The 17,396-nt window shown below is 35.3% G+C and overlaps 1 long non-coding RNA gene across 1 annotated transcript in view; it reads right to left on the reverse strand.

The window, feature by feature from the left end:
* The window catches only part of LOC142597150 (uncharacterized), a 49,185-nt gene that overhangs the window by 18,889 nt on the left and 12,900 nt on the right, over nucleotides 1–17,396 (reverse strand). Inside the window, exon 2 of the long non-coding RNA XR_012831978.1 lies at nucleotides 1,861–1,909. This is a non-coding gene — a long non-coding RNA (uncharacterized LOC142597150). The remainder of the gene's footprint in view (nucleotides 1–1,860; nucleotides 1,910–17,396) is intronic.

Raw genomic sequence — 17,396 nt, forward strand, 5'->3', positions numbered from 1 at the left:
GGGGGATGTCTTAGGGCATCCCCCTAAATGCAAGGTTTTTTTTAAATGCAGGGGTTTTTTTGGCACAGATCTTTTCATAAGTCTTAAGCTTTTATTTAACAGTTTTCCTTCTTAATATATGATTGCATACTTCTGTCTATGACTAAACTTAGCCAGCCAGAAGCATGATTTCTGTAAAAGTTTCAAATTCAGTAATTAATTAATAAGCCCTTCAGCACCTGACAATACAAATAGGTTAGGTAGCAAGATCACTGTAACAATAATAAAATAAAGCATACTTTTGTTTTTGTTAGAGGGAACATTTTAATGGAAAACTATTTTGGTATTTCTTTCTTGGGCAGATTTTTATAGTGGATATAGAGATCACTCTTTTAGTTAGTCAATGTTGGTCCCTAAAAATTGGCTCTACTCTTGTTGCTTGTCATATGTCATTTTATCTTTAAAGACTGCAGGAGTTCATGATTACTGAGAGGTAACACCTTGTAGTTTTGGTACTATCCTCTACAAAGTAACTTATACTGAGCTGACTTTTTGTTATCATGTCAGTGAAACATCAAGTGTTGATACTATGTGTGAAACAACATTTGATATAATGGCTATTAAGTTACTTGGAAAAAATCTTGTAAAGATGGATTTTGTGTTTAGAAGAGCTGGCATCTAAAAATATATGTCGTGGATACAGGTAATAAATGTTGTTTACGAGTTGCTACAGGAGAAAAAATACTTACATTTGTGTACAATATGCTAGTCTTAACTCTAGCTATTTTTATCTCCTAAATATCATAAGCTGGCTATAAAGCATTTAAAGACATGAATCATTTCATTTGTTGAAGCATTCAGTGCATAATTTAAAATGGTTACTAAAGGAGAGAAGCGGACGTGTGCTTCTTGTAACAGCTAAGCATAATAATAAGGTATCAGAGATAACAGTTCCAAATAAGTAAAAATCGTTGTTATGTTTTGCTGTATGAGCAGAACTCTTCACAGAGTGGTGATCTCATTTTAAGATTACAGTTATCTAAATAGATTTTCATTGCTAAACTTTATTCTGGTGATTTTACATCTTGTTGGAAATGAGAGAACACAAACAATTAAGTTTTAAGTCATTGATCTTCAGCCATGCTAAAAGCTTTTGGGACTTGGTATTTCACCCCAGGATTGGATCCATAGCCCTTTTAAATTTTGGATTTTCAGAAATTGTGCAGGTGAGTAGGAAAAAGCAAATGTGAAAGTAAGAAACTGAGATGGAGAGGAGGAAATTATTTTCCTTTACAGAAGGAAGGGAAAGATGAAAACCAATGTGATTAGCATAGGAGAAATAATAGGGTGAAAAGAGAGGAGTCAGGTAAGTATTTACACTAATATTTTGTATTTAGTGGTCAGACATGTTATGCTTTCTGCTTGCATGGAAAACAGTTTGAGACTTCAGCTTTCTGACTAGCTGCTGTGCTGAGCCGTACTGTACTTTCTGTGCATTTTTGCTTTAGCACGGTTGCTTCTATGGAAGGCTTTAAATTGACTTTTGGAGCCAACCTGAATCACAAAATGCATTATCCTACTAGAAAATGATGACTGTCCCAATGTTCTGTCTTCCTAAGTTAGCTGTTAAGAAAACCACTATTAGACATCAAAAAATCAAAGCCAGTTTTTTATATATATTTCTGTTGTTAATTCTAGTCACTAGCATTTGGGGTAGGGCACAGGCAGGCAGGCAATAACACTTAAGTGGCAAAATTCGGGTGCAAAACTTAATTGTAATAATGCTGAAATTGAAATTGCTAATTAATCATTATTCAACAGGACTAGGCAAAGTCGATTAATTCATAACCAAATGTAGCTGTAGAACGATGGATTACTTACATTGGCTTTCATTACAGATTAGACATCAGTGTGGATTTCATCCATTAAGCTGTAATAAAATAAAGTAAGTTAGGAAATTGGCAAAAAAGTTTAATTCAGTAATTTGTTCATTTATGTGCTTAGTTACTGCTGATTCCCATGAGTATATATTGTATTATAGCAGAGTAAGTGTTTAGGGAAATTATGTACTTTTTAAACTGAGCGATTAACTAATATTTATATAGTGACTATAACTGGTCTTCATGAATTACCGTGCTAAAAACTTGTTTATTTTTAAATACAGGGATAGGGACCTCCCATTTTCTTATATTCACTTGGTGGTATGTATAAAACACCTTAACTGTCCACCTGAGCAACACTTTTAGTGTAATCAAGCCCTGAGCTGATGTACAGCAGAGTAGTATCCCCTCTAAAGCTGCCCCATTGCTGACTGGGGACAGAAAGAGTTAAAATGGGTGGAGCAGGGAGAGGCCTTATGGTGCCAATTCACAAATAATTTTGGACTGGTAGGCAAGGTAGTGTATTCATTTCTGCTGATAGAGGTAGGTAGGTCTGCATAAGAATTATGCTATAAATTGCTGTGTGATAGGGTTCCCTTTCCTGTGCAGTGTCTGTGTCACTGGGCAGCAGTTTTTAAGGGCTCCCAGTGAAGATACAAATACTGAAAAACTGACATAGCTGTACTCTTTATGTTCATTCTAAAAGGAAGATGAAATTAAACGCAGATACAGCTTTTAGAAGTTCTAAATAAGAGACTCCATGCTGTATAAGTAGCCCTTACTGTTACGTTGTTTTGCGTTAGTGTTACACTATTTTATGTTACATGACTCTAGAATTGTTTAGATCATATAAATTCTTCAGTGCAAAATCCCATTTCAAGTGGACCAGTATTTAGATTTTAAAGACGTCTTTTTAATTGCATTGTAACTGACAACTCTGTATTGTCCTCATGTAATAGTATGAGGATGACTGTATTCTGAAATAGTCATTAATGGAAGACCATTGTATGCATCGGTTTCCAATGAGGTATGAATTGCACAGTCCCAGGATTACGTCTGTCAGACTTTCTGTACTAACGAGAAAGTGCAGACTGTGAACTGTCCCTTTTGCGTATATTCCAGCCCCCAGATCAGTGCCCAGGAGAAAAGCTCCCTTTCCCATCCTCTTCTCTGGTTATTTAAGCTTCGGTACCGCAGTTCTGTAAGAGCAGAGTCTTGGTTTTGCATCTGGGCTGGCAAGCTGGTGAAGGTGGTATGAAGAGGTTGTCCCCACAGACCTGCTCCACACTGAAGCTTCCTGCACAGAGACTGGGCTATATACCAACTTTAAAACCAGCCCTTCACCCATGACTCTTGTATTTAATTATAGTTCATTCAAAATAACCTTTATAATGTAAGTATCCATGACCATGACATAGGATTTCAGCATTTTTTCACAGCAATGTTTACTGTATTTAGTAACAAGTTACTGAAATATCAGCAGTGCCATTTTAAGTATCAGTTAAATGTGATATTTCCTGAATCAGGTCTTAATGTTGGGAATATAGAATCCCAATGATGTCAAGCTTTGATTTTTTACTTACAGCCAATAAGCTTAAAGCCCCAGTAGTACATAATTAGTCCTAGTAGAAAAACAAACTTTCTTTTATTTGGGTCAGACTTCATTTTTGTGCTCAGCATAGTGAACATGAGTAATATTCAGTAATAAAAAAATATTATGCAGCACAAACCTGTTGCATGTTCTGTGCAGATGAAAGTAATTAGTAAATTTTCTTTGTTCAGAGTAAAGGAAGTTGCGAATATGCTGTTTCTCATATTATTTTAATCCAAATGTTGTTATCCATAAGTATTCAGCTTAAAGATACGTTGCTAGGCTCACAAATACGTAGTGAACTTCACAGAATTAATTACACTTCAAATATGTGATTCAGAGTCTAAGATTCGGACCTTAGAATGGGATGAATCGCCCTCTGGAGGTGCCCGTTTCAGTCTACTGACTTCACAGGAATCCTGCTTTGAACTAACTCAAAGTTAAGTGAGTGGCCTGTCGCCTTAAGAGAGGAATAACTGAGCATTTCATACCATACTAGGTCTTTTCTGTAGACCTCTTTCTTTTTAAAAATGGCTGCCTTAATCCTCACCTTTTCTGTCAGTGTTCTTCTTGTATTGTTTCTAAAATGAATAAGCACAATTGTTGCTGTTGCTATTTCCTGTGTATTTTGTTTTTTCCTGTCCTTTTCAATCTTGTTATCTTATCTTTTCGTGTTATTTTTTTCTTTTTCCTGACTCTTTTTAGCTACCATCTCTTCTGAAGCTTTTCACTTGCTACCTCTCTGACCATCCTACCTTCTGTGTTGAGAGTATTGTCCTAACTTATGATGTGGAAGATTGCTGACCCTTTCCTCTGAAGGTGATACCAGTATTTTCCGAGAGAGATAATGCTGTAGTGAAGACATAGAAAAAGAAGAATATGGCACTCATGAATTTTTTATGGTTTTGAATAGTCAAGAAGTATTGTTGTTCTGCCTTCATATAAAATGTGCTGGTTTCCTAATGTACTTGTGATTTAAAGATGTTTGTAGAAATGTAAAATCAAATGTGAAGAATATAAAATCCATATTAAAGACATTTAAATTTAACAAAATATAGCATTAGTCTTTATTTTAAAAATTGAGTCCTACATGGCTCACTTGCAAAAAGTGGGGTAGATTTTAAAAGTTGTATACTGGTGAAGTCTGACTTATTAAAAGGTGAAATTACTTTCTTCCTCCCTATGGTAATATTTTCTTGATTTATACCTGTTAAAGATCTCCACTTCTCTTGTTCTCTGTCTTCTCCCTTTTTTTGTTCCTTTTGTTAACCTAAGTTTCCTGTTCCTTTCTGCACTGGACTCTCCTAACTCTTTTGGTTCAATACTGATCCATATTCCTCTCATGTATGCATCCATTTGCCTAAAATACTACCTTAAGCACCATCATACACATTCAAGAATATATTTACTTCTAAACACTGGATGGATCTGCTATTTTAGGACTTCCAGTAAACCAGATAAGAAACTTAACAATTCAGTGACAGCATTTTAAGTTTTTTATGACATATGTGCCTTCATAGGATCAAAGTACCTTGCCTACTACATCTATGGAATAATAATTATGGACAGAGATAAACATTTCTGTAAAAATACAGACTTATGGTGCTTGTTCAATATAGGAATGCTAACTTAAAAAAAAGCATCTGAATGAAAGCAAACGTGCTGCATTCATAAATGGTATGGCAGAAGTTTTCAGATTTTATTTGCAGATAAAGAGGAATGCTAATGGAAACAGTGCTTTGTATTGATAGTAATATAAGCAGTTAAAGTTTTTAAGACACCTAAAAGATGTACATCCATAAAATCAGGAGAATTTTTGCAAATCATGCTTGTTAAAGCAGAAATATTAAATAAAAGTTAATGTTTTCTGAGGGGTAGGTACCTGCATATTTTATTACCTATACTAAATGTTCTTTAGATAATACGAATTCTTTGGATTGCAATAAAAGGAATGCCAAGTACATGATAAAACATAAATAGTGAAATTCAGAAGTTTTTGGTTTAGATGTGTAAAATACGATTCTGAAGCCTCTTCTGACACTTACAGTAATTTGCAATTACAGTAATAGCAACAACTTACTAGAAAATGATTGGAAGTGTGGCTGAGTGTCATTTATGGTCCCTAAAAGTTTTTAACTAGTGTAGTTATAAGCAGGACTTTGCATAATTTTGAGCCCATTAAAAAAGCACCACCTTTGCCAGATTCATTTATTGAGCATGAGGATCGCATTACAGACAAGGATTAGAAAGCAGAGGAAATTTGGAATCTCTATGCTGATGGTGAGGTTTTGTGATGTACAGTAGTAGCAGTGAGTTTTTTGTTAGAATGAATCAACTGCAACTAATTTTGTAAAAATGAACCATATGAAAATTATCCATAGAAAAAGAAAGACAGACTACTAAAAACTATGTAAAACCTGTTAGGATTTGCTGAGGTATATCCTCAAATGGTATAAATTGTCATGCTTAAAGTTAAGTCACCACTGCTTACTGAAGATTTGTCCTTTCTATTAACTGTATAATACAATACAGATCCTGAAATAGTCCCTTACTTAATACCTGTATTCATTTTACAGTAGAGTTGTTATGGAATAAGGTCTTACTCATCATGAGAAATAATACAATTCTAACAATGGCATATTATTGTTAGAAGGAAGTACATCAAACTGACTTGAATTAGCATAGTTTTAGAAAATTACTTTGGTTTTGAGAGTACTGTATTGATATCACTTGTTAAGTTATAAAACTATTGCTTGTTTAATGGTACTACTAATGTAAAATTTAGAGTCGTAGTTTGAAGACAAAATTATTTTTACACTCAAGTTTATGTATTTTTGATTTGCAATTTTTGGGTGATAATGACTCAGTTAAAACAACCAGTTAAAGTGTCCATCTTTTTAATATATGACGACAGTGGGGAAAGCTGGAAATACTAACAAAACAGGAAACATTTTTTTCAGCATGTAAGTGTAACCATAGGGAAACACTTGCAAGAGGAGAATAAAGTTGAGTGAATATTGCTACACTGAGATGTGGAAACATACTTAATCTATAAAGTCCTGCAGGAAATAATCATGAAAAATTAGGTCTTTCTGTTCATAAACAGGTACATGTGGTCTTGAGAGGTGCAGCACCACTACAAATTCCATGAAATGTTCTTTGATCGCATTACAAACAAGTCTGGCTAAGACATAAATAGACTATAACTATCTGTTGCTATATAAGGACAATAAGGTGAGGGAAGCATAATTTATAAAATAACCACCCTGCTTGCGGATCCTGCAATTCACATGGCTGGCAGACACAGAAATAATTTCACAAATGAAAATGGAAGATGCAAAATCCATGAAGATTGTGTTGAAGGTTTGTTTCATTTGACTTTCTCTAGGATTATGAGGATCTCTACAATTACAATATATATACACACGTTATATGTATGTTATACATAACATATATTGCTACATGCATGAAAATAAATGTGTGAAAAGCTGTAAAAGAGGAATTTGAGTTACGTGCAAGAAATGTTTCAAAATAGGCTACAGGAGGATATTTTTGTATAGTACTTAAAACAACTGGAGAAGTAATGAGAGTTAATTCAGTCCTGGATCTGACAATGATCAGAAAAAAAAAAAAAAAAGCTAGATCTAAAATGAAGACCTTATGAACATACAATACTTCTAGTTTAATACAGAGACCAGAAAAAAGGTAAACATACTGCGAAAATCACTGACAGAAATGTAAAGAGTTTGAAGAGTAATAGCAGAAAGCTGGATCAATAGCATTGCAATAGAGCAAGAGCAAGATTCCACTGTAAATAAATGCTTAGAGAAGTATAAAGTAGGAGAAAAGAAAACAGAACTGGAAATGGGAACTTTAATCTTGCCATCATGCAAAGATAAAATAAAATGGAAAGAAAGCTCAGACCATGTGATGCTATCTGAGAAAGCCTAATTAGCTGCTTAGTTAGTATAGTTTTGCTAATATAATCTGAAAATGTATGAAACTGTTAAACAAATACTAGAAAGCAGATTTTTTTTCAAATTTCTTCAGCTTTTAATTTTTATCTTTGTTTCCAATAGAATAATACTGAATAAAGGAAATCCAAGACCCCTATCTACAAATCAGATCACTTATTTGAAAAGATAGTTGAAGAGACAACAAACAAAAATGGTAATTGAAAATACAGAAGAGTACCTGAAAATATGAAGGGGTCCAGATTCTGTACCCCTGTTCTGCCCACTGGAGGTAGCACAAGGTAGCCAAGATCCATTCCTACTCCCAGACTGGAAAAACTCCTGCCATGGGGAAGTCACAGTCAGCCTAACACTGGTCCATCCCTCTCCCATGCCAACAGCTCCCATCCTTCACACAGGTGTGGCAATGGGAGCATGACAAGGTACGCCTACTCTCTACCAATTTTCAACTGCATTTAATTTCTTCGATGACATCTGTACTAGAAAACAAAACGGGCCACAGCCCAGTCAAGAGCTGGTAGCAAATTACAGTGCACATTCACATGGCTAGTCCGTCTGCTCTCCTGAAGCAGGGTGGCCTCCCTCGTTCGTACTGCCTACTAAGAACAATCCCTAACCCACGCTATTCCCCAAATCCTGCTGTGTCGTACCTGAGTGCTCGTTGGCCTCAGCGAAAAGCATACCAAAGAGCATGCTACCAGTTAAGTGGCATGGATTATCACATGGTAGAGCTCAAGCGTGCGCCTGGGCCCTGTTTAGCTCAGTAAACCAGATGTAACCTTATGAACTACATCCAGTTGGCAGTAATTACAACTGTACTAGCCTGCTTTAAATTAAAATCGCAATGGCACAAAACCCAGTAATCTATAGGTATCTTTCAGACTACTGTTTCTTGAACAGAAATGTCAATGAATGTATAAATTTGGATGTAATGTGTGACATAATAAAAAGGAAAGAAAGCATAGAAAATCTGAAAAGTCGGTAAATCAAGAAAGTCAGAGGAGGACAATAAAAGGCAAAACAGTACTTAGCTGATGTGGGAGTATTTTTAAATGGAAACTGGAAAGCCAGTTAGATGAGTGAATATTCTTTTCAAAATAAGCAAGGTTACAATAAAAAAGTCAGTATATGACCATTTGGGTAAATAGATTTAGTTCATTATTAAAATGCCGTTTGGGTCCCACCTATGTGGACGTCCTTGTAGGATAAAAGCCTGAGTATATAATGCATTTGCTTATGGTGTTTTATTCTGAGACTTTTGAGAAGGACTTGATGCTGAAGTGGTCACACTTCAATATAAAGTAGTGACCTCATCATGCACATGATGGGATAAGTGCTTTGCTGCATATTTATACAGATTTCAAAAAGGGATATTCAATAATATCTTGGGAGTAACATAATCTCTGTATTACTTGGACAGTTTTCCAGTATGTGATGTAATTACTATTAGGTTCCAGGTCGTATTTTGACCTAGTGAGGCCACCAGTTATTTTCACGATAATTTCTAATTTTACAGGTTGTAGAAAACTATGTGCAGGATGTACAAAAAGGATGCACATAAAATTACATTAATAAACTACTTTGTGACCTGGGATTAACTGCTGAAGTCTGAAGACAGAAAATAAAAAGGGAAGGGAAAATGTGGCAAGTCAGACGATGTTGGAAAATAATGTGTTAGTTGAGTATTGTCTTTTAAGTTACTCAGAGGTAAAGAGAGGAAATAAAGTGCTCAAATAAAAATATATGCAGATTCTGAAAGGGGTCAGCTCCTCTGGTGAGTGTTGAGGATCTCTACTTCCTACTTTGCAAAATCAGCGCTTGAAATATCTGTCTGAAGTGTGGTAAACTCAAGAAAGGTATCACAATGCCATTGGGTTTATGCAAAGAAAGCTGTCACTATTTTTGTTTCTATGTTACATGTAAAAATATAAAATTAAGGAGCTACTAGATCTGTTATATATAGTGCTGTTATAACCACACCTATGATGCTCAAGGCATTTTGGTATAGTGTCACAGGTAGTTTAAAAGAAAATAGATCAATGTAAAACAAGGTAACCACTCTCATGAAAACGTGATAAATTTACTAAATGTATGTAATCCACAACCAAAGTGATTTGGGGTGATGAAAATATTTATATATACAATACTGACTAATTTTAAATTTAGTCAGTATATAAAGGACATAAATGAAATAAATAAATTGGGCTAATTTTTAGGATGCTATAGATCAAAGGAAAATGGCCAGAAGTTGAGAAGGAAGGTTGGGAGTAGGTGTTTGGAAACAATTCTTAAGAGGAAATGATTCTTAATGCAACACTGGGAAGCAAATAGACCATCATAACAACTATTCGGCAAGAAATTTACTTATAGATTAAGTAGCATAATTTATCTGGAGAATCTGTCCTGCAGAAATGCAGGCAGCTTTTCTGGAGGAACTAACTGGCTATTCTGGCTTTACTGCATTGCCATCAACTGTATGTGCAACACAATGGGGAACTATGTTGGGAGAAATCGCTTCTGTAATATGAATGTACGATTCTGTACCTTTGGCTTGCTTTGGCTTCAGCAGAGTTAATGTTCTTGCAAATAATAGAAATATGTTCTTACAAATAAGAGAAACTACATAAAAAAAAAAAGCAGGAGAACATCAACAAAAAATGTAAGAAAGTAGAATTATATACACATAGATGGAGAAGAACATAAAGCAAATCTGTCACATATATTACATACCCGTCTGAAAAAAAAAAAAAGTGTTCTTTCTTATAATGACCTTGTAATTTTGAAATGCAAATGCATTATATAAAATTCTAACACTGTGATCCCCTCGAGCATAGTTTTAGAAAATGACATGAAACAACCAAACAAAATATTTGAAGTTGTCCACTTCTCTTTGAATACAGTGCATATTCTAAAGCTAATATCTGAACTGCTGGAACTGGTAGTTCCTGTTTTGAGGAAAAAAGTCGTTTTAAGACTTCTATGAAAAGAGATTCTGAAAAATATTATGGCAGGTAGTGCAGGTACAACTCTGCTACAGAAGTGTTCATAAACTTCTCCTCTCTTCATTGCAAATACATTCTGTGCCCATTGCTCCTGCTTAAATAATCACTTGTTGGGGGTTTGCCTCTCTGTGTTTCCCGAGGAAGTGGGGGGACATAGTATTTAGGAGCTGCTGGAAACTATGTTGGAGTATGGCAAGGAGGAGATGCCTACATCAGAATTTTGGCTGAAGGGTAGAGGAATTGTAAAAAGGCTTTTCCGGAGATGAGGAATGAGTGGCTCTGAGCAGGAGTGTAAGGCTGCTGGGAGCCCTTAAGCCTATTTACTCATTTAGTATATTGAGAGCACACCTAGTTATCATGGGATTTGGTTGTTTTGCAGTTGGATAGATTAACTAGATTACAAAGAACAACTACTAAATTTCAGGAATTCATTATGAAAGTACCCTATGAATAAACTGTATGAATATTAAAAAGCAAAACCAAACCATAGAAACCACTTCTTAGAAGAACTTTCATATGTGATTGTGGTATAGTTGCATAGTCTGTGCAAGTGAAGTAGAGCAAAGAAGCAGAAAATCTGGGCTAGATGTCATAAACCACTGCCCAGTTTTTAACTTTTTTTTTTTTTCCTTCTTTCCAACAAAATAAATTGGAGATTCCTGGGATAAACTATCTCTGGTTAAAAAAAGTAAAGAGACTAGATTCTCTAGAGGCAGGCATCTGGAAATAAATGTGAAGACAGCCAGCCACTGCAGCATTTAGAGCACTTCTTTGATCTGTTGTTATCTTACATCCTTTGTTTTACTTTTCTTGGTCCAGAATATTTCTGCTTTATTCAGACGAAGCTCATTGAAAACAATGCAGAATGTGACATGCTTTTACCACGAACTAATAATTGTGTAATCATCAAAAAGGGACTCCACAGTATACTTCAACTAGCAACATCCTTCTGCCCCCATTTCAGCAGACGTTATTTATTTTGAGACAATAGAGAAAGATACAGGCTTGGAGTCAAATCTTCCTTCTGTTATGCTTGATTCTCAAAGAAAACTAGATTTATGCCTTCCTGTCCATCCATCTATCTGTCTGCTTACTTATTAAGAATATTATAATTCTTGGTTTAGCTGTTAAACGTAAAAATAAAAGTTACAGTATTACTAAGTAGAAGGCATACAAAATCCCTGTTTTATCCAGTTCTTTGAAGAGAAGAAAAAAAATAAAACCAAGAACAATTCAAAGAAAATTAAGTATCATTACTAATTTCCAAAAAAGTTACTGAAGAGATGGACAGATGCATTTTGTTCCAAGGGCCTGTGGGGCCTACTGCTCTGCAGTACCACAAAATTCCAAGTAACATTGATACTACCTAGTTTTACAGATGAAGCAAAATCAAAGAACGCTAATGCAAAATGGCCAGAATAAAAGTCAGTGAATAAAATTGTTGTATCTCTGTGTTAAAATAAAATCTAGAAAAGGAAAATTATTTTGATGTCCAGGTAAAGATGAATCCATAGGAGAGCACATGATTGAAAAGGTTTTTGGAAAGCAGGATTTATCAGGCACATTTCAAAAGAGTTGTGCTTGTTTAGTCTTGTGAAGACTGGGGAAAATAATCTGACAGCTAAAGACTATTGTGAAGAAGATGGTCATCAACTGTCTTTTGTACCCAGTTGTGGAAGGACAAGAAAAAATTATCTTAATTTACAGTGAAGTAGAACAGGCTACATATTTGGAAAAAGACTGGAACCAAGCTATCTGGCGATGCTGGAGCATCTTCCTCGCTGGCAATTTAGAACAGCTTAGACAAGAAGTTGCTGTCATCACAGTGCTCTTACATCTTCTTTCATAGTTGTTGGCTCCACTCAGTAAATAATCTGGAACATTGAGAAGTAATTTGAAAAATAAATTCGGAATGTGGAGATGAAATTGGATAGTCTGAACACATGATAAATCATCAAAAATGCAGGTATCATTTTTTGGTCAATAGATGTATTCTTGTATTTTGTATGCCTTTATATATTTTAATTTTCACTTAATTTTAAAGTTCATATACGTATAATTTCTATTTACAGATCGTCGATAAGGATAAAGCATGTTACCTGTTCATGCAAGCAGTGCTATTACTCTGCTTACACTACTTGATCCTCCGGGCAGGAAGCTTTCAGCATTGTCAATACCCTTTTTCCTTGGCTTCTAATTCTATCTAGCACATGCTCTTCAGGTATGTATAGCTTTGTAGATATTATGGGGAGATATTCTGCATTCAAAACACATGTAGTTTCTTTTAAGTCACATATAGATAACTAGAGTTTATTATTTGACAGAATATCTGAAAAAGTCTGATTCCTAAACAAAACCAGAACTTTGATGATGAATTTTACTTTCTGTGGTTAACAGCCTATTTTTACTGTGATAAGTAAAGCCTGTTAGTAATAAAAATGAAACCTAGTATCTATGCTGTGATAATGGAACCCTAAAGTGAAATTAGTTAGTGATATTAGAAAGTATCACTTGTATTTCTGCTCCAAACCTCAAGATATTTTATTTTCCTGTACTCAAAAACAACATTAAAGAATATGTATGGTTCATGTTAGCGATGTTCATGGCCTTGATTATAATGTGAATCGTTCGTGTATATGCTTTTGTTAGAGCATAAAATATGTAACATAAGAGAGCAAGGATACTGAAGGAATGAAGATCATTTGCCTATTCAGAATACTGACAGAATTCAGTCTATTCAGAATACTGGCTAGTATGTCTGTTCTTTCTAAGAAATTCAATTTGAAGGATGATGAGCAAGCCGTTTATATTTATTACTGTGATAATGTTAGCTGCTTAAGGACTTGCGTGTTCATATCAAACAATAATTAAAGTCTTTAAATTAAAGTGTTTATCTTCCAGTGTTTTTTCTTGTATTAGGTCTGCAACAGGAAAGGCTGTGAACGTTGGCAAATGGACATTTTATTCTACCTTCTTCCCTCAAATTGTGTTAGAAACATTTCAATTATTAGAAGCAGCTGTATTACAAATGTGAATAGTGTACAGAGAATCAAGTGGCTTTCAGTCAGTTAACCTTACGGAGAGGAAGATCTAAGTAAGAGAAGTAGCATCCCTTCATTTTTGTAGCTTGCTCTGTCTTGTTATCTTGGTATAGAACCAAGGGGTTCCAGTATAACTTTTCTGTTTAATACTGCACTTGAATCATCCAGATTTGCCTGGCTTTGGTTTATGGTTGTTTTTTTTTTTTTTTTTTTAAAGTAGGAGACATATACTTGTGCTATTTGAGAATTAACTTAGAAAGAGACCACCAAAGTCTTAAAACCTTTATAATACAAGCCAATCTGGAGAAAGATTGTTGTCAACTTGAATAGAATTATTCAAGAATATGAATTACATACAACTGCACCTTTATATTAATACAGTTGATATAGAAGAAAAACAGTATAGGTCAGAGAAGCTTTTGGAGGAACATGTCTAGCAAATAACTTTAGAATGTTTAACTTGCACTTTTTTGCAAGGATAGGAAAATACAATTCCTGGATAGAAGTGACATACTGCTTTAAAAAGGCCTCTGAAAGTTGAGTGACTTGACTTCTCATGAAAGTCAAAGAAGTAGCTTATGATCCAAGATGTTTCATGAAGAGAGAATAATGGTTCTGAATTGTGAGATGCCTTAATGAACTGAACAAATTGAGAAAAATGAAAAAACTACTAAGGCTCTTTTTACTTACAATTGAAATCTAAGGTTGTCTGGTTTTACTTGTCAGAACTTGCTTTTCAACATGTATATTAATTTAATAATTTTTGTAATTGGAACATTCACATTTATATTTATCGGTTAAAGTTACGAAATACAAACTATATTTTCAGCTTTCCCATTTAATATTTTATTGCACAGTTTAAAAATAATTTTTGCTGACTAAACAAAATATTTACTTAACCAGAGGGGGTTTATTATGATTAGAAATGTAGTTTTCCTGCATATCTTCAGAGGCCCAATGCAGCTACTACATAAATCAACCCCCAGCAAGGTGCCTGTGTCTATTTTGGATAGTATGATACTCAGAAAAATATAGAGCTAATAATATAGAAGGATCTAACCCCCATTTTCAAAGGTGCCAATGAATTTATCATTTAATAATTTTGAAAATATTACTTATAAATTAAATGACATTCAGAAACAGTGAGTGGTTAGAAAGAAGAAAAATATATGCAGTTTGATTAAGTGAGGTAAACAACCATATACAAGGAAAACGGAATTATATAATATTTATTTAAGTTGGCAGGAGAATGTTTAATTGGAGGTAGAATTGGGAAAACATGGTATACAGTTATTCTGAGTTGTTCTATTTTAGCAGATTTAATAATGTTTTTAAATGGTGGTAATCTGCTTATTTAACATAACTGCAATCGCACTGGACAAAGTAGTAGAAACTGTACTTCAGAAAGACAATCCTATGGTTGGATATAGGTTGGAAAGTATAAGTGTTAGCGTTTAAGAGTGTGGAAGTTTTCTGGCCAATGTTGAGAAATAAATAAGAAAATATCAGAATTAAGAAAATATTTTCTCTGGAGTACTAGAAAGTGTATTTGTATGTAGTTTTGGGCTCTCCAGACTAATATTGTGATGTACAGTAATAGTATAAAAGGGTGGTTGCTTTCTTAATGCAGTTTGTGTGTGTGTGTGTGTTAATTTGTATAGCCCAGTTTTCCATCTAAGTTGGCCAAAGCACAGAGAGTTCTTTTAATTGCTCAATTTTTACAAAGAGCATGAATAACTCATCTGGGATGCTTTTGGCTGCTTCTTTGAGTGGTTGTGTAGCTGGATTTCATTGCTGGTGTGTATGTGCCCCGTGAGTGCAAGGACAAGTTATTTGGACAAGCAGAGTCCATTCGATGGTATCAGCAGACTACTACTTGAAGCACCCTCATGTCCACTATCCTCAGGGCATTAAATAATGGCGTAAGTACAAACATTCATGATTTCATTATTTCCATCTTACCACAAAGATAGAAATAATGCAGTATATGTTCTGAGTCATTTAAATTCATATGTAATCGTATAGTTAATTTCATGCAGTAAATTAAGTCTCCTTATGACCATAAGCAAAATACAGTTTGAGTTGACATACTAGATATATCTCTTTATATAATGATAAAGGAGTCATAAGTTACTGGGATTTAAGATTTTCCTTAGTGTGATTCTTCAGAGCGCAACATGTCCCGTCATAACATTTCCTTTTTCCAAGAGGAAACGTACAGCAGGGGAGGGAGGGAGAAGACTTCCCTTGAACAGAAGTCAATTTATTTCTAAATTCCACAAGTAAAGCTGTAGTTATGATTTAAGACAGTGTCTCTTACTCAGTGTCCTAAAAGCTATGATTCTGAGCTTCTGGGACGTATCCATTACCGGGTTCCACTTGTATTTGCAGGGAAGTCTGATGGAGGCAAGAGGAGCGTGATTCCCAGCACAAGTTGCTGCCCATGCACATAGCAAGGGATAAAAGGTTCATCAGCAATACGGCACGCCTTTGATTCATGTATTTTAAAGTCCGGAGCCTGAAAAGAACTATTTTATTACTTGCATGCTCCCTGCAGGGACCTTGATAGTGACTGGCTTTGTGTTGAGTGCCTTATGTATTTATAGCCCCAATAGTAGTGATCGTCTTTGTATTTTAAGTACTGTGTTGTACATAGTGCTGAGTGACTTGTTGGTCTCATGGCTTTTCTCTCTTATTCTCTAACAAGCTATCTGGCTTATTAGAAACAATAAACACCACAAATGGATTCCCTTCTACGACTGATTGCAGAAACAAATGCACCGTTACAAATCAGTGACAGCCTTCTGTATCTCCAACTTTACAGAAAGGGTGAGGGGGCTAGCAGTTCAGTGTCAGCTATCAGTGCCTCAGCACTTTCATTTGCTATTTCAAATTCAGGCTGGAGTAGTATCCATAATCTCCTAACCAATCACTAATCCTCAGGGATTTTGAACTGCCAGCCTGCAAGATGTCTATTTTTACATAGGGGTCCATGCAGCAGAGAAAAGACATTAGATTCCTCATAGGAACACTAGACTACTTAAACAGAGTGCTGCTACGCTTCAGTCTTTCTCGTGAATCAAGCAGGAATTTTCTGTTGGTTTTGTGTTCCCCCTGCCTCCTCCCAGAAAACGTAGCTGTCATCACAGCCTGTCTCAGAAGATAAAGGACTGAAGCGTAGTACCACAACAGATGATTGATTCAGTTCACACAGGTCTCAAACTATATGATCGATAGTTCTCAGACTTGCAAAAACAGCAACATTGATTTGAAACACTTGGTTATGGTTTTGCTGTTATACATCATATTATCAAGAGCTTTTTACTTCCCAGAGGGGAGATCCTAGACAGTAACAGGTCAATTAAATCAGCTTCTAGGTCATCTTTTAAGATCAGTGAAAACATCTCGGCATTTATAGTCTCTCACAAAACATTCTGTACTTTATCTACATTGTGCACAAAGTTGACTGAAACCCCAGCCTTGTAACTACCTGGTACATGCCACGTCAGATGTCTGTGGCACACAAAGAAGTCCTCTCCTCATTAAACTTTGAACAAATGATACTCAGTACAGTGTCGTCTTCATACCTTGATGTACCAAGGGTCTGGGTGACAGACAGGCCTATTCAGAGACAGGGATTTGCTTGCATTCAAAATCTCTGTGATGCTCAGGGGATGCTTTGTCTCCATCTAAATATCTCAGAGTCAGGACCTCCTGCCTTGAACAAAAAGTACCTTTGGTTTTGGTTTCCAGGGACTTACCAAACAAGTGCTGATAGTCAATGGGATAATTAATTATATGTTTTGTCAACAAGCCAGTGAGGGGCAAGACCATCTTCAGGAACTTTTATGTGGCATATGGCTCTGAATTAAGCCAGTCAGAACCAGGCAACATTTGGGGTCGGATTTGGTAATGTTAGAGGCTCTGAG

This window comes from Pelecanus crispus, chromosome 1, assembly GCF_030463565.1.
Source record: "Pelecanus crispus isolate bPelCri1 chromosome 1, bPelCri1.pri, whole genome shotgun sequence".
In the NCBI taxonomy this organism is placed as follows: Eukaryota; Metazoa; Chordata; class Aves; order Pelecaniformes; family Pelecanidae; genus Pelecanus; species Pelecanus crispus.